The sequence below is a fragment of the Myxocyprinus asiaticus genome, chromosome 6, assembly GCF_019703515.2.
Source record: "Myxocyprinus asiaticus isolate MX2 ecotype Aquarium Trade chromosome 6, UBuf_Myxa_2, whole genome shotgun sequence".
NCBI lineage: Eukaryota > Metazoa > Chordata > Actinopteri > Cypriniformes > Catostomidae > Myxocyprinus > Myxocyprinus asiaticus.
This window is the reverse complement of record NC_059349.1, coordinates 6125974-6141103: the sequence shown is the minus strand read 5'-3', so window position 1 is coordinate 6141103 and position 15130 is coordinate 6125974. Positions and strand designations below refer to the sequence as shown.

The 15130-nt window shown below is 39.6% G+C and overlaps 1 protein-coding gene across 1 annotated transcript in view; it reads left to right on the top strand.

Annotated features, from left to right (window-relative positions):
* Window positions 1–15130, top strand: part of LOC127442854 (tensin-3-like) — an 84030-nt gene that overhangs the window by 873 nt on the left and 68027 nt on the right. The window lies entirely within an intron of this gene.

The window sequence follows — 15130 nt, the reverse complement described above, 5'->3', positions numbered from 1 at the left end:
CCCTCATGCCCTCTCAAACTCAGATGACTTTCTTTCATCTGCAGAACACAAAAGAAGATATTTAGAAAAATGGATGATTTGTGTTTGTCCATACAATCTAAGTCAATGGAGTCCAAAACTTTCAAGCTCCAAAAAAGGACATAAAGGCAGAATAATGGTAATTATTTTGGTAATCCTTGAGTGGTTATCCTTAAGTGGTTTAATCCATGTCTTCTGAAGTGATACAATTGCTTTGGGTGAGAAACAGACCAAAATTTAAATCCATATTACCACTCGAATCACTTGGATTATTTTGTCCTTTTTGGAGCTTGAAAGTGTTGGACCCCACTGACTTGCATTGTATGGATAAACAGACATCCAGTGTTGGGTGTAATCTAATTATAAAGTAATTAATTAAGTGATTTTTTAAAATCATGTAATCAGTAAAGTTAGTAATCTGATTACAGTTTTAGAGTAGTAATTATTGAATTACTTTTTTGTGTAACTAACCCAACACTGCAGACATTGTAAATCATTCAAAACATAGTTGTTTGTGTTCCGCAGAAAAAAAAAGTCATAAGAGTTTGAGACGGCATAAGGGTGAGTAAATGATGAAATAATTATTATTTTTGGGTGAACTATCTCTTAAACTGTCTGATTTAATTATCAAACAAGTCTCAGATGTTTCTCCTAAAACTCCTTTGGAGAGATAAAAAAATAAAAAATAAAAAATAAATAAATAATAGACAAAAATGAGTCAATTGTTGACATAGAGTCTAAGGAGAATTTGATGAGAAATATTCCAGTTCATGACTTTTTATTGCAGACTTTGGTTTCCTGGCAATTCTTTAACATAGTTCCATACCTAGTTTTCTTTTGAAACTCCAAAGGAGACACATGTGAGATTACTGGTGTCTTTATCTCAGGAGAAACATCTAAAAAGCATTACACTCAAGGGCTCCATTTGCTTTCCATCTAATATAATTGCTGTCTAGGAAAAACAATTGAGATTTTAAAGAGATCTCATTTGTGATTTGTCTTCCCTATGGGTGTGTAAGGAGCAAAGAGAATAGTTCAGAAAAGAGAGAGTGTGCTGTGAAGTATTTGTGTCCTAAGGGTTGGGCATTTAATGACAAGTGGTGTGTAATTCTTTACGCCAGGAATGTTTAACTGTGTCTCCACCCTCCCTACAGACATATTCTCTGCTATATATTTTCTTCCTCCTTCAAATGACTTCTTTGACTCAGTCTTTCACCATAAGTAGTTGAAAACTCTAGTCAGCTTCCTTTAATCTTCCTTGGGATAACTTGCATTCCCACTCATATCATCAATTGATTATTCATTAAAGATCCTCTGTTTGACTGAAGAGCAAAGCTAAATGTCTTGTTTTGCACATTCTACTTGATTAAAACTGCAGGTGAAGAGGCCATGGCATAGAAGTCCGGAAAGATAGAAAAGAAACTGCTTTTTGGGAGTCTTTGTGTTATAGTTATAAATCACAGTCAGTCACCCTACATAAATGAGTAACATATGTAAGTCATTAAAGCACAAGGGGGTGTAGAGGGTAAGAGAAAGAAAGAGAGGGAAAGTTACAGACAAAAGATAGACAAATAAAGACTGAAAGTGTACAGCAGTGATTTTAATGCAGAGCCAGAAGTAAGGGGAGAAAAAAAGCTCTTGACCTTGTGAAACAGAAGCAGTAATTTAAAGCTGTTTAGAACCGCTGCAAAGCCCAACAGGAACCTACAGCCAGTCAGGGAGGTGGTGATGTTTCCGCTCACTTTTTGGGATGCAAACAGTCCCTTTTTTTTTTTTTTCTGAGTGGCACCCAATCAAAGCTAGCGTAACTGGATATTCCAGATGAAGTTAAACAATTGATATGCCCACAGTCCGTTCACTGATCATTCGCATATAGATATTTTCCACGACCATGTCATGTGATTTGTTTCTTGTTTTTTCTGCATTATAGTCTATAAGTCTATAAAATACAATAACTGCAATAACTAATAAATGCAGAATGCAAATATGATAAATTACACATTATCTACTGCATATACTGTATATTACTTTAAATATTTGTTGAGTGGTAAAAACAGCATCTTTTACTGATAGAATGAGGAATCACTGAGAACACTAATGTCATATTAGTTGATGTTTTACATGTAGCCTGTTGAAAGGACAGTGTGCTTCTCATATTGAAATGCTCCTCTAAATGCTTCCTTCAGTTGGGTGGCCGGTATCCGAATGTTCGTAAACAGCATTCCGTTGCTTGACTGTTTTGACCTTCTTTCTAACTCAGAGCGAAGATGTTCATTGCCGTGAGTGTATCGGAGCCTTTCCTTTTGGTGGGGCAAAAATTCTGAACACAGTCTATAGCTACAAATTGTTTTAGAATGTTTTCTGTACAAACATGTATGGGGACTGCTGTGCCTGTTTTTAAATTCTTTCTTTTTTAACAGTAGTCTATTATTGGTGTTATAATCTATATATAACGGCACGTAAAAAAAAACAAACAAGAGGAATGGATGATGGTTGGTGTCTTCCTGTCAAAGTATGCAGTTTGTGGCCAGAATAAGCAACATTGTGAGATTACCTTGATGTTATCAATCACAATCAATACTGCAAGACACTTTGTCCTGAGATGTTATCTCCTGAGAAAGCTTTTCTTCACCTCCAGAGATCAGTTCACATTCCACCAGAAGAACTTGTCTCCTAACCTCAGCCTACTTCCTGCTGTGTTTATGGCAAGTCTGTCACACAGGGTTGAAGACAAACTGCTCTGAAGATCATTAATCCAGAGCTTTGGAGTGGAATACGCCCCATGGAGGACGCTCTTACATCCGCCAGAAAGTTCAGACTGGTCACGCATGTGTCATTTTTGAGCTGAATTTTTTTAGTTTTCTTCAGTTGGAAAGGCCTAACTTATAATTATTGTGGTGTGTGCTTCCATTTCCTGTTGACTCTTGTTGTTTTTAGGATTTGGCACCAGTATGATAATCATTTGAGGGCCAGATGTCTTGGAATATATTGCATTGGTCCATTCCTCCTCAAGAGGATTCTGTCAGGCCGTCCTTGTAAGAACAAATTTATTTCAATTTAAAAACAAAGAAATAAAATTACTTGGGTTCATGTACATGGGATGAAGGTTTTGGGTTCGATTCCCAAGGAAAGCACATGCTGATAAATAAAACATATAAGTACCTTTAAAGCACTGTACATTTTTGGTGAAATTATCAAAATACTTGGAGGAGCCTCCAACATTCTTATTGGCAGTGGCTTCAGAGCAACAATCACATGGTGATGGCCAAATACAACATATACTTATCATGGACAAGGTAGGCCTATTCATTTAGGAAATAGAGGTAGTGTGGATAGTTGGTAGTTTCTGGGTAATTTTGTAAACATGTTAAAAACCTTTAAACTCAGAGGCCTGGGTAGCACAGTGAGTATTGATGCTGATTACCACCCCTGGAGTCGCGAGTTCGAATCCAGGGCGTGCTGAGTGATTTCAGCCAGGTCTCCTAAGCAACCAAATTGGCCCGGTTTCTAGGGAGGGTAGAGTCACATGGGGTAACCTCCTCGTGGTCGCTTTAATGTGTGGTTCTCGCTCTCGGTGGGACGCGTGGTGAGTTGTGCGTGGATGCCACGGGGAATAGCGTGAAGCCTCCACACGCACTACATCTCCGCGGTAACGCACTCAACAAGCTAAGATAAGATGCATGGATTGACGGTCTCAGACATGGAGGCAACTGAGATTCATCCTCCGCCACCCGGATTGAGGTGAGTCACTAAGTCACCACGAGGACTTATAGCGCATTAGGCATTCGAAATTGGGGAGAAAAGGGGAGAGAAAAAACCTTTAAACTCTACATTTCATGTGAATTCTGTGGATGCCATTTTATAACTTCACAGCTTATAACTCGATTTATGTATTTTGAAAACTGAAAGGCAACAGGGAAAATGCAGTAACAAGTCAAAAACAGGACAAACATTTTGTTATTATAGCTATAGTGGTATTTTGTAAGGTAGGTGAAATCTAGCTCACCTGTAATCTCTAATGCTCCGCGTACTTACGAGGGCAGTCGAAGAGCTTCACCTTGAGTGGTCTCCCCCAGAGGAACCTGAACAGTCTCGCCTCGATGAATGGTTCCAGCAGTCCAGACGTGTCAAACGGCAGCATCCCGCCAATCTGCCCCATTCTTCCCCGAAGTTCATAACGAACTATCCAAGTCCTGCCGCGCAACCTTATACGGCGTGCTCGCGCAGTGACGCCATCCTCTTTAATGTGGATCACAGGGAAGAAAACGGTTATTAAAGCAGCACACCTCTGCCCAGTGAGTAACAGGGTGTGGAAATCATGGCGTATACATCCTTCCAAACCGTGTTGACAAACGTCCGCAACTGGCGGGAAAAGTTTACTCAGCAGCAGAACAAGCTGGATCAGCACTCCACACAATGGCGGTGCGCCAGGAATTTCAAGCCAAGCTCCTCAGGCAAATGGACGAGCACGGTTTCGATCCAGAGATATTCAAAGAGCTCTGCAACACTACAGATTTAGCACTGCACACCACGAAAGTCCATGGTCAACCTGGCAGTTCTGGATCGATGTATATGGCTGACCCTCACAGAAATGAGTGATAAGGAAAAAGCCACTCTTTTGGATGCTCCAGTGTCTCCAGCTGGCCTCTTTGGAGGCTCTGTGAATAAGTTTGATGAGCGTTACATCGTGATTCAGCAGCAGTCACAGGCTATGAGACACTTTATGCCCAAACGGAGTATACCACAGCTGGTTCGCCCTCGCTCTGTTTCGAGCCAGCACCTGACTAAAAGCCCCATACCTGCTGCCTCACCGGCACCAGTGTATCAGCACGCGCAGCAAAAACACTCCTGACGGGCACAACCCTTTGAAGCGGAATGCAGAGCCCGCGGTTCCCTCTGGGTCTGCTCCAAAAAAGACTCGATTGGAAACATAAAACACTGTTCCCTATCTCCCCACTATTGTTTGTCAGGAAAGGAATATTGTTGTTCACAGTATTGTTCAAAATGTTGTTTCTGTGTCTTGCACTTAAGTAAATGCAATAAAAAAATGCAATAAGTGCAAAAAAGAATACAGCATTCATTGCAAATGCACGAGTTGCTCACACATTCTCAATAAAGAGCCCCTTTTTCCCTTTTTAGTGAGTGTCGCATCATAACATACAGTGAGCAAACGAAAGAGGTTTTTCAGAATGGGTGCAAAAACGATCGAACATGGTTATACGATCCAATTTTGCACACCGGCCATCCCGTTTCAACAGCGTTCTGTCTTCCACGGTTTTGTCCGAAGACGTGCCAGTGTCACGAGCCAAAATACATAGTCTCATCGTGTAAAACGCGATAGAGATTGTGCCAAATTATCAAGCACAAAAAGTGTTTTACAGCCGTTATTTTCTTCGTTATTGGCTTCGGCCAATCCTGGATCTGAGACATTTAAATCACGCACTTATAAAGCACCAATTCAAAATGATTACTCAGAAACTGATCTTATCGCATGTATGCCCACACGATTGGTTTGCGTCGATAGATCTGAAGGATCCGTACTTTCATATCCAAATTGTACGACATCACGGAATGTTTTTGAAATTCGCTTTTGAGGAAACAGCGTATCAATTCAAAGTCCTGCCCTTCGGACTGTCTCTGGCTACTTGCACATTCACAAAGCGCATCGATGCGGTTCTCGCCCCTCTGAGACTGAGCGGCACACGCATCTTTAACTGCGTTGATTATTGGCTGTTACTGGCGCAATCAGAGGCTTTGTTATGCCAGCACAGAGACTTACTGCTTCAGCCATTCTACAGTGTCCGTCTCAATTCAAACTGGGGAGAACACTTCCACTGAAACTGTTTCAGAAAGCATTGGGATTTGTGGCGGCGGCATCCGCATCACTATATCACGCCGCTGTATAACTGCTTTAGCACCACAGACAGCTCCTGCATTTTACCAGTGAGGTGTAACGCTGGGGCAAGTTGTCACACAGTGCCTAAAGCTATCGGCTGTATTTCTAGCCTTAAAGGCTTTTCAGTCAGAAATATCAAACTGTCATGTCCTGGTTTGCTCAGACAACATGACAGTTGAGGCATATATAAACCGCCAAGGTGGAATTCAGGAGACTTCGCCCTCAAACTGTTTTGAGGATTTGGGAAATATTTGGCAAAGCAGAAATCGATCTATTTGCCTCAGTGGAGAATACTCACTGTCCCCTCTGGTACTCGAAGTCCCAAGTCGTCAGGCAGAAAGTGGTGACCACGGATGTTTCCAACACAGGTTGGGGGGTGGTGTGCGATGGATGCCCGACTTTTGGCACCTGGACAGGTGCGAGGAGGGAATGGCACATCAACCGCTTAGAGCTATCAGCTGTAATTCTAGCCTTAAAGGCTTTCAGTCAGAAATAGCAAGCTGTCATGTCCTCAGTGCTCAGACAGCATGACAGTTGGGGCATATATAAACAGCCAAGGCGGAATTCATTCACCACCACTGTTGAGACTGACGCATCGCCTCCTCCTATGGAGCGAGCATCATCTCTCCCTGAGAGTGTCATATGTCCCAGGCCACCTGAATTACAGCACGGGCCTTTTGTCATGTTAAGGGGTGATACCGGGCGAATGGAGACTTCATCCTCAAACTGTACTGAAGATTTTGGAAATATTCGGCAAAGTAGAAATCTATCTATTTGCCTCAGTGGAGAATGCCCACTGTCCCCTCTGTTATTCAAAGTCCCAAGCCCCGCTGGGAACAGATGCAATGGTACACAAATGGCCGGTGAAATGCAAATATAAGTTTCCCCCGGTATGCCTTATTCACTCTGTCATATGCAAAGTCAGAGAGGCCAAGGAAACGGTTCTATTAGTTGCACTGAAATGGCCCAACCAGCCATGGCTTCCAGAAACGATGGAGATGCTGTACAGTTTACTCACCATGGGAAATACCACTGAGGAGGGATCTCCCCTCAGGCACGAGGCACAATCTGGCATCCCCAGCCCCAGCTGTGGAACCTGCATGTGTGGCCCCTGACGAGTTCAGTCATGAACACCATTTTACAAGCCAGAGCACCGTCCATGAGGTGCCTCTACGCACTAAAATGGAAAGTGTTCACTGATTGGTGCCTCTTACATGGCAAGGACCCAGTAAATTGGCCCATACATGAAATTCTAATATTTCTTCAAGAGTGATTAGACACAGGACTCACCCCATCAATGCTCAAAGTGTATGTGGCAACTATATCTGCATATCACGCACATGAAGGCAGCGCCTCTATAGGCAAGCATGATTTAATCATAAAGTTCCTTAAAGGAGCAAGACGATTATACCCACCTCGGCCGGCTACAGTCCCAACTTGGGATTTAACTTTAGTCCTAAAAGCTCTCGCAGGGCCCCCATTTGGACTCTGTTGTACTGCGCATGCTCTCCGTTAAGACCACACTACTGCTGGCTCTGGCCTCAGTAAAACGGGTTTGTGACCTGCATTCACTATCAATTGACAATTCATGTCTGGAGTTTGGCCCCGGTCTTTCAAGAGCCACTGTCAAACCCAGGAAAGGCTATGAACCCAAGGTCCTAACCACGCCCGTCAAAGCGCAGGTGGTTCACCTTCAGGCCTTCTTCCCTACTCCATTTAATTAGGATGAGGAACAATCATTGCATTGTTATGCCCTGTACGGGCACTGCATGCATATGTTGAGCATACTTGCTAGTTCAGACTGTCTGATCAGCTCTTTATATGCTATGGAGGATGCACAAAAGGAATGTCCATCTCCAAGCAAAGGCTCTCTCACTGGATTGTCGATGCAATTACCCTGGCTTATGAGTCACAGGGTAAGACTTGCCCAATTGGTGTTAAAGCACACTCAACTAGAGGCATGGCTTCCTCATGGGCATGGATGAATGGTGTGTCCTTACAAGACATAGGTTTTGCAGCAGGATGGTCCTCTCTAAACAAATTCACAAGGTTTTACAACCTAGACGTAACATCTCTTTTTTCACAAGTCCTCTCTGTTTAGAGCACTTGCTATTCATTAGCCAAATATATATATACTTATGCCCTTCCCTTTAAGTACGGCTTCCCCATCATTTGCACAACCACCTGCAGTCAGGCCATTATAATTTACCATAAAGTTGCAAGCACTTTCATTGTAAATTAACTCCCTCCCCGACTGGGTTCATAAGGAGTTAATTCATACTATATGACTATAGTTCATTTCATATATTCGTTGTGAGTGCTCTCCTCCTGGCCATTACGAGGATCACTCCCTGCGGCATGCTCATGTCGGTCACCGTCCCACAAGACTGCGCCGCCACGTTTCCTCTCTGGGAAGTTATGTCGTGTAGTGCGGCGTGATGGGATTCTGTTCCCCATATACATAACTATGCAATGTCAAGTGTACTGAGTCGTAAGGGAACGTCTCGGTTACGTACGTAACCTTGGTTCCCTGAGACGAAGGGAACGAGACATTGCGAACACTAGCTGCACTACAAGACTCAAGAGTTCTTGAGGCATGAGCGAAGCGCTCCTTGTTCTCAGTCAGAAATTCTGAGGAAATTGTATAGTATAGTAGCTGTCTAAATGGGGATTTACTGTATCACTAGCCCTTTACACATCCAATCAGGTAAATTACAGGAAAATCATTGCGTTGCCTTTGCATGTGGTTGCCTACATTTACAAGTAATGACTTTATATCTTTTTTTCCATTTTGTTAGTACCATTCACACATCAGCGCCAAATGCTGATAAACTCTGTGACGTCATTTGCCAGAAATAATATCTACACGGCTGTGTCGGAAATGTAGGCTTCTTGTTTGAAAACATGACGAGGTATTAATTTGTATCTGAGTTCTGAATGTATGCGGTCGGTAATGTTGGTGATGTTTTCTATTTTTATTATTACATTTACACCTGTAAAAATGGGAAGTTCCCCTATAATCTGTCTTGTCTCCTTCCATGTTAGTGACCCCCCACTCCCCCTCAACAAAAGCGAAAGTGGTCTGTCCATCAGCCAGCACACGGTCCAAACTGAGTACACCTCATGATGTAATTTTCTTAGTCCGTTAATGTATCTACAGAAATGAATCCAAAATCGGACAGAAAAAGGAATGGAGAAACAGTGCGAGGTAGTCGACAATTTATTCATTTATTTAAGAAGAAAAGTAAACCATTCCTGTCAACATAGCTACTTGGGTGAATATTTGTTTGATATTCATGTAAACATCGTTCAAAATTAACACTTGGCACGCACCAAATGCGAGAATTTTTTTGTGTACTTTTGACAAGAAAATAAAAAGGGAAATATTCACCAGGTGGTAGGTATCATTATTAGCAACTGCATCATTACACACTTGGCTATTTATTAAACAATGAACAACAATCAGATGCTTGCTTAATAAAGTGATGTGCACAATTCAAATCAAACTGTCAACATCTGCCTCTACTCATGCATCTACTGTATAAACATATTTTACTTCAGTGCAAAATTTACCATTAGATGTTTATCTATGATGCCTAAATGTTATTTTTTAGCACTCCATGAGATACATGTGAAATTTTCCTTACATTAAGCCACCAAAAGAAAGTGTGAGGAACAAAATCACCTGTTTTTGCACTCGGATCTCATTGTTATTTAAAAGGATACCGATTTAGCATGTGTTCAGAGTATCAATGTAAATAATTTTGCATTTAAACAATAAACATGTAACACATATAAATCCAAAATAATAAATGCAATTTCCAGACATTTATTGATGGAGTATACAGAATTTGACAGTTCTTCAAAAGCTACAATGCAACCAATATGATAAAAAACTGACCCTATATAATTTGTAAAATTAAAATTTCAAAATTGTACCTAGAAGGGTTACTTACAAGGTTAGAAGGCCCCCTCATATTTAACAGCATACGCTGCGATAGAATTTCTTTTAAGAAATTTAAGTTTAATGGAAATTGCTTTGTTTTGTTTTTTATCATGCATTGCATCATTCTAATAATATTTGCATTTGAAAATTAAAAGTTACGAATTAGCACTGTTAAATATCCATCTAAAATGTTTATTCTGGATATTATCCCCACTACCAATCCAAATTAGTCAGGGGGCCCTAAAATAGTTCTGTGCCCGGGGTCCAATATTTGGTGCTACGCCCTTGCTCAAGTCTTTACATTCAAGTCTCAAGTCAAGTCCCAAGTCAAGACAGGCAAGTCAAAGTCAAGTCCCAAGTCAAGTCTTAAACAAGTTATTAGTTTTCTTTGCCCAAATTAGTGTCAGTGTATTAATTACTATAGTAATTACACCCTCCACATTATTAGCACATTTTAACACAATGTGTGGACTTTTCAGACGGTCCCTTAACACACCCTCCACAGTATCTGCAAGTTTTAGCATGATGTGTGGACAATCCCTTACCCACCGTAGGCAAAATTTCCTTTTTAATTTTAAATTAACGATCTGGAGCAATTTTGGCGTGACACCATCTGACCAGCTTAAAAATGGGACAAGTCGTGTATTTTACGGGATGGGTGGAAACCCTACAGGATGACACATCCACACCCCTAACTGTGGTCCACAGTGCATTTTTTAGCTGGTTTCAGCAATGAGGCATGCAAAATAATTCATGCCAAATCGTAGTTGCAGTACATTGAGCTCTGTGGAACTAAGTAGCTAGCTAGCTAACCCAGCTAACATGATCTCATCTAACCTCTGTCTGTGGGTTTTCATATGCCTCACAAAATTGGACGTTGTGAGTATGTCTGTAATTTTTGAGCCACTGGTTTTACATGTTGCAATCCTTTTGTTGTCTTCGATGTTGTATTCTTTATATCCAAATGAAATTACCTTTGGTATCATCCTTGAATGTGCAGTCTTTGGTCCTACTCTCGTGGAAGTTGATTGGTTGGTTTTCTGATTGGTTGAATGTGGAGCTTGAAAATGCAGATTTGAAAATCAAATTAGTTGTTTATTGGGAAAATGAATCGTTGATTTGCTTCACATTTTTAAATGTACAACTCTGATATTTGGTTTTAAACAGTATAAAGTCTTTATACTCCGTGTCCAAGTCAATTTGCAAGTCATTGTTGTCAAAGTCTAAGTCAAGTCGCAAGTCTTCTTCGATTATGTCGAGTTGCAAGTAATCAAATTTGTGACTCGAGTCCAAGTCAAATCCAAGTAATTCGACTTGAGTCCACAACCCTGCAAATAAGACTGATGAACTACAGAGAACACAATTCTGTCACTAGCATTCTAAAAGGCTAAAAAGCACAGTAAAGTGTACTTATATCGCTACAAAGAGGTCTGCGCGTTCCCAAAGGTGGCAGGTAATTTTATCGTACATAACGGAATCGCTTACTATTCTTCATCCATTCAGATGAATAGAAGCGCTCTAGTTTCACTATCTGGCCAGTTTGTTGACATTTTTCTTACTTCCGATTCACCGGTGTTACCGCGGGGAGTAAATTCGTCATCTCTGTCAGAACTTTCTTACGTCAGCGTATCCTGACATTGTACGAAATGAAACCGGTAATCTTATGGCTCTGTTCACACATACCATCAATGTATGGGATACCATCAAAAATATGGAAATGTATAGGTAATGATACAACTTCTCATCAAAGGAGATTACCAGAGCAAAATTTACCAGTATTTTCAAAAGGGTCATGTTCACACATGACCTCTAACCTGAAAATCACAGTAAATTTTCTGGAAAAGGCTGTATGTGTGAAAGGTTCTTGTGGTCTTTTTAAATTAGGCTTAATTACATTAAAAACATCAAATCAGTTTTTTTAGACATGCTAGAACCTTTGCATTGTTTGAAGTACCATGTAAATACAATGGTAAATAAATATGATAATCAATCAGCCTAGTACCAAGGAAAAAATTAATAGTACCATTGTTTTACCATCTGTAAATTATTCACAGTATTTTGGGCACTTATAGGGCACTATAGATTTACCCAAACTCTATCCCTAAAATATAGCATTTTTTTCAGCTTTAGGTCATTTCTGGCAATATTTTCCAGCAGTTATGTCCCCACAAGAAGGCTATATACAGTATGTAGATCAGAAATGGACACTAATAACCTGGGTCTTCTTTAAGCACACATTTAGTCATATGGGTGTTTCTGGCTTTGGGCACTTTTAGCACTGTGGATTTCTAGAAACTAATATCACATTTAAAAAATAAATTCACACTCTTAATATTGTTTTTTAAATTATTATCATTTTTCAACTAGCGATGTTCAACAGAATATGTTCATGCATCACAGTAGATTTATGTAGTTTTTGTTTTGAAAATTCCCACCAGTGTCATTTCCAGCACATCTCAAATTCTGTATTGTGTTTTATAGAATTCTGTGCTGGAAATGACACTGATGGAAATTACATTTTTTTAAAAATTGTAATTAAATTGCTGGCTCATTTGTCTTGCTGAAGTTAATTTCATAGCTAACATTTTATGTAACCTAAATGCACAGAATATTCACACTTTTTGCATTATTTAACAAAATTACAGCTTTATGGGAAATGACGGCCAATAAATACACTCTGCTCACAGGAGATATTTACCTTGATTTTTATTTACTTATTTATTTTCATTTATTTTTTCAAACATGACTTTAAAAAAAAAGAAAAAATCGTAAAGCTTACTGAAGTGATAGAAATAATTTTCACAAAATAAATAATGAAATGGTTTATATTTGTACTTTTTTTTTTTTTTGATTATTTGATAACATGTAATAATTAATATTTTTTATAGTAGACTTTCATAGTTTAAATATTAAAAGTCTGGCTCTGGGACAAGGCCAAAACAGTAAAAATCTATACATAAAAAGGCATTTGAAAAGTGCCACAATTAAATAAAATTGGTTAAAAGTTTCCAATTTAGTTTTATGTGACCTTCATAAAAAAATAATAATAATAATAATAAATAAATAAATAAATAATAATTATATTTTAATTTGAATAAAAATCAACCCCTAGGACGCGAAAATGTCCCCAAAACCCCCATACATGAATATGTTCAGCGGAAAGTTGGATAGGTATTAATTTAGCAGAATTAGCAAGAGTGTGTTTTTCTCAGATGTCTGTCCTCATATTTGCCAGTAATTCTGTTTAGTAAAAAAGTGATGGCTATGAAGTTGGACATTTAGTCTTATTGGGTCATTCCTGATTCCTACCGGAAAGTTGCCTGTTTTATGCATATTGGCATAACTGCATATAATTGGTTTATAAATTATAATACATATGTAAATGACTTAATAATCATTAATGTACCCCTTTGTAAACCCTTAACAAAGAAGAGTAATGTAAAGTGTAACCTATGCATTCAAGTCTCCACTCATGTTTCCCCCGTTTATAATTTGAACATAGTCCTTTAGCATCAATTACAGTCTTGAGTCTTCTGGAGTATGTCTTTAAATTTAGGTTGTATAATTTTTGCTCAAGTTTTTCCTCAATAATTTGTCTGTATTTGGCTCCATCTATGTTGGATCCTTGATGACATAAAGCTTTCCATTTCCTCCTACTCAAAAGAAACCTAAGAACATGATGTTGTCAACACCATGCATGACTGCAGGGATGGAGTTACTTGGGTGTTGGGCTTTATTTGGTTTACTCTAAACATAATGTTTCGCTTTCAGGCTACAAAACCAGTGCTGAGGAGATTGTTGATGCCTGGACAGTTTCTCTTATTTCAGTCAGTGTTGTATCTGTGACTTCTCTGACTATAGTAGCTGTTCTTGTCTGGTTGTTTAATTTGATAGAATGGCCTGAATCTTTTTGTGTTTGGGTTGTGACATGTTTTCTCTTGCTGAAGGCTACAGATGAAACCTGATCCTGAAAGTGCTTTGAGACGCTTGTTTCTACAGGCCCTGATCTCCCTGACACGTGGTCTTTTCTTCTCTGTGCTGCTTTTTGGCCGTGCCTCCAGGAACTAACTCTCTTCCTGAGACACACCTTCATCAAAGGCATGTGCACCACACGGCAGGCCTGCACAGGCACGTTTCCCCTCATGATGATTTCTGCTGAGGATTCACTGCAGTTAGATGGAGGAATCACTGGCTTTAATGTGTTCAATGGATAAACTGTCTGGAAGATGAAGTAACTAATTAGTATTCTTTGATCATTACACTTTCTTTTTCCTCCAAATATACCACTTTTTTTCTCTCAATAACACAATACATTCAACACATAAATTAATTAAACTGTTTTTTTGTCATATACACCGATCAGCCACATTATTAAAACCACCTGCCTAATATTATGTAGGTCCCCCACGTGCCGCCAAAACAGCGCCAACCCGCATCTCAAAATAGCATTCTGAGATTATATTCTTCTCACCACAATTGTACAGAGCGGTTATCTGAGTTATCGTAGATTTTGTCAGTCTGGCACCAACAATCATGTCACGGTCCAAATCACTGAGATCACATTTTTCCCCATTCTGAAGGTTGATGTGAACTTTAACTGAAGCTCCTGACCCGTATCTGCATGATTGTATGCACTGCACTACTGCCACACAATTGGCTGATTAGATAATCACATGGATGATAGTTGGTGCCAGATGGGCTGGTTTGAGTATTTCTGTAACTTCTGATCTCCTGGGACTTTCACACACAACAGTCTCTAAAATTTACTCAGAATGGTGCCAAAAACAAAAAACATCCAGTGAGCGGCAGTTCTGCAGATGGAAAAGCCTTGCTGATGAGAGAGGTCAACAGAGAATGGCCAGACTGGTTTGACAAAGTCTATGGTAACTCAGATAACCGCTCTGTACAATTGTGGAGAGAAGAATATCATCTCAGAATGCTATTCTGAGATGCGGGTTGGCACTGCTTTGGCGGCATGAGGGTGACCTACACAATATTAGACCGGTGGTTTTAATGTTGTGGCTGTTCAGTATATATTGGTAACAATTTACCAAAATTGTTTCATTTGTTAAGGTGTTATAAAGGGGTTCATAAATGTCTAATAAATCATTTACAAATGCATTATAAATCACCGATTTGCAATTAAAACATTAAAAAAAACAACAACAAAAAAATGGGTGATTTCATGCAATACCTGCCAAATAGTGAGCCATTTTACCTCACATGTTATAAATGATTAATAACACTTATTCAACATTAGTATGAAAATT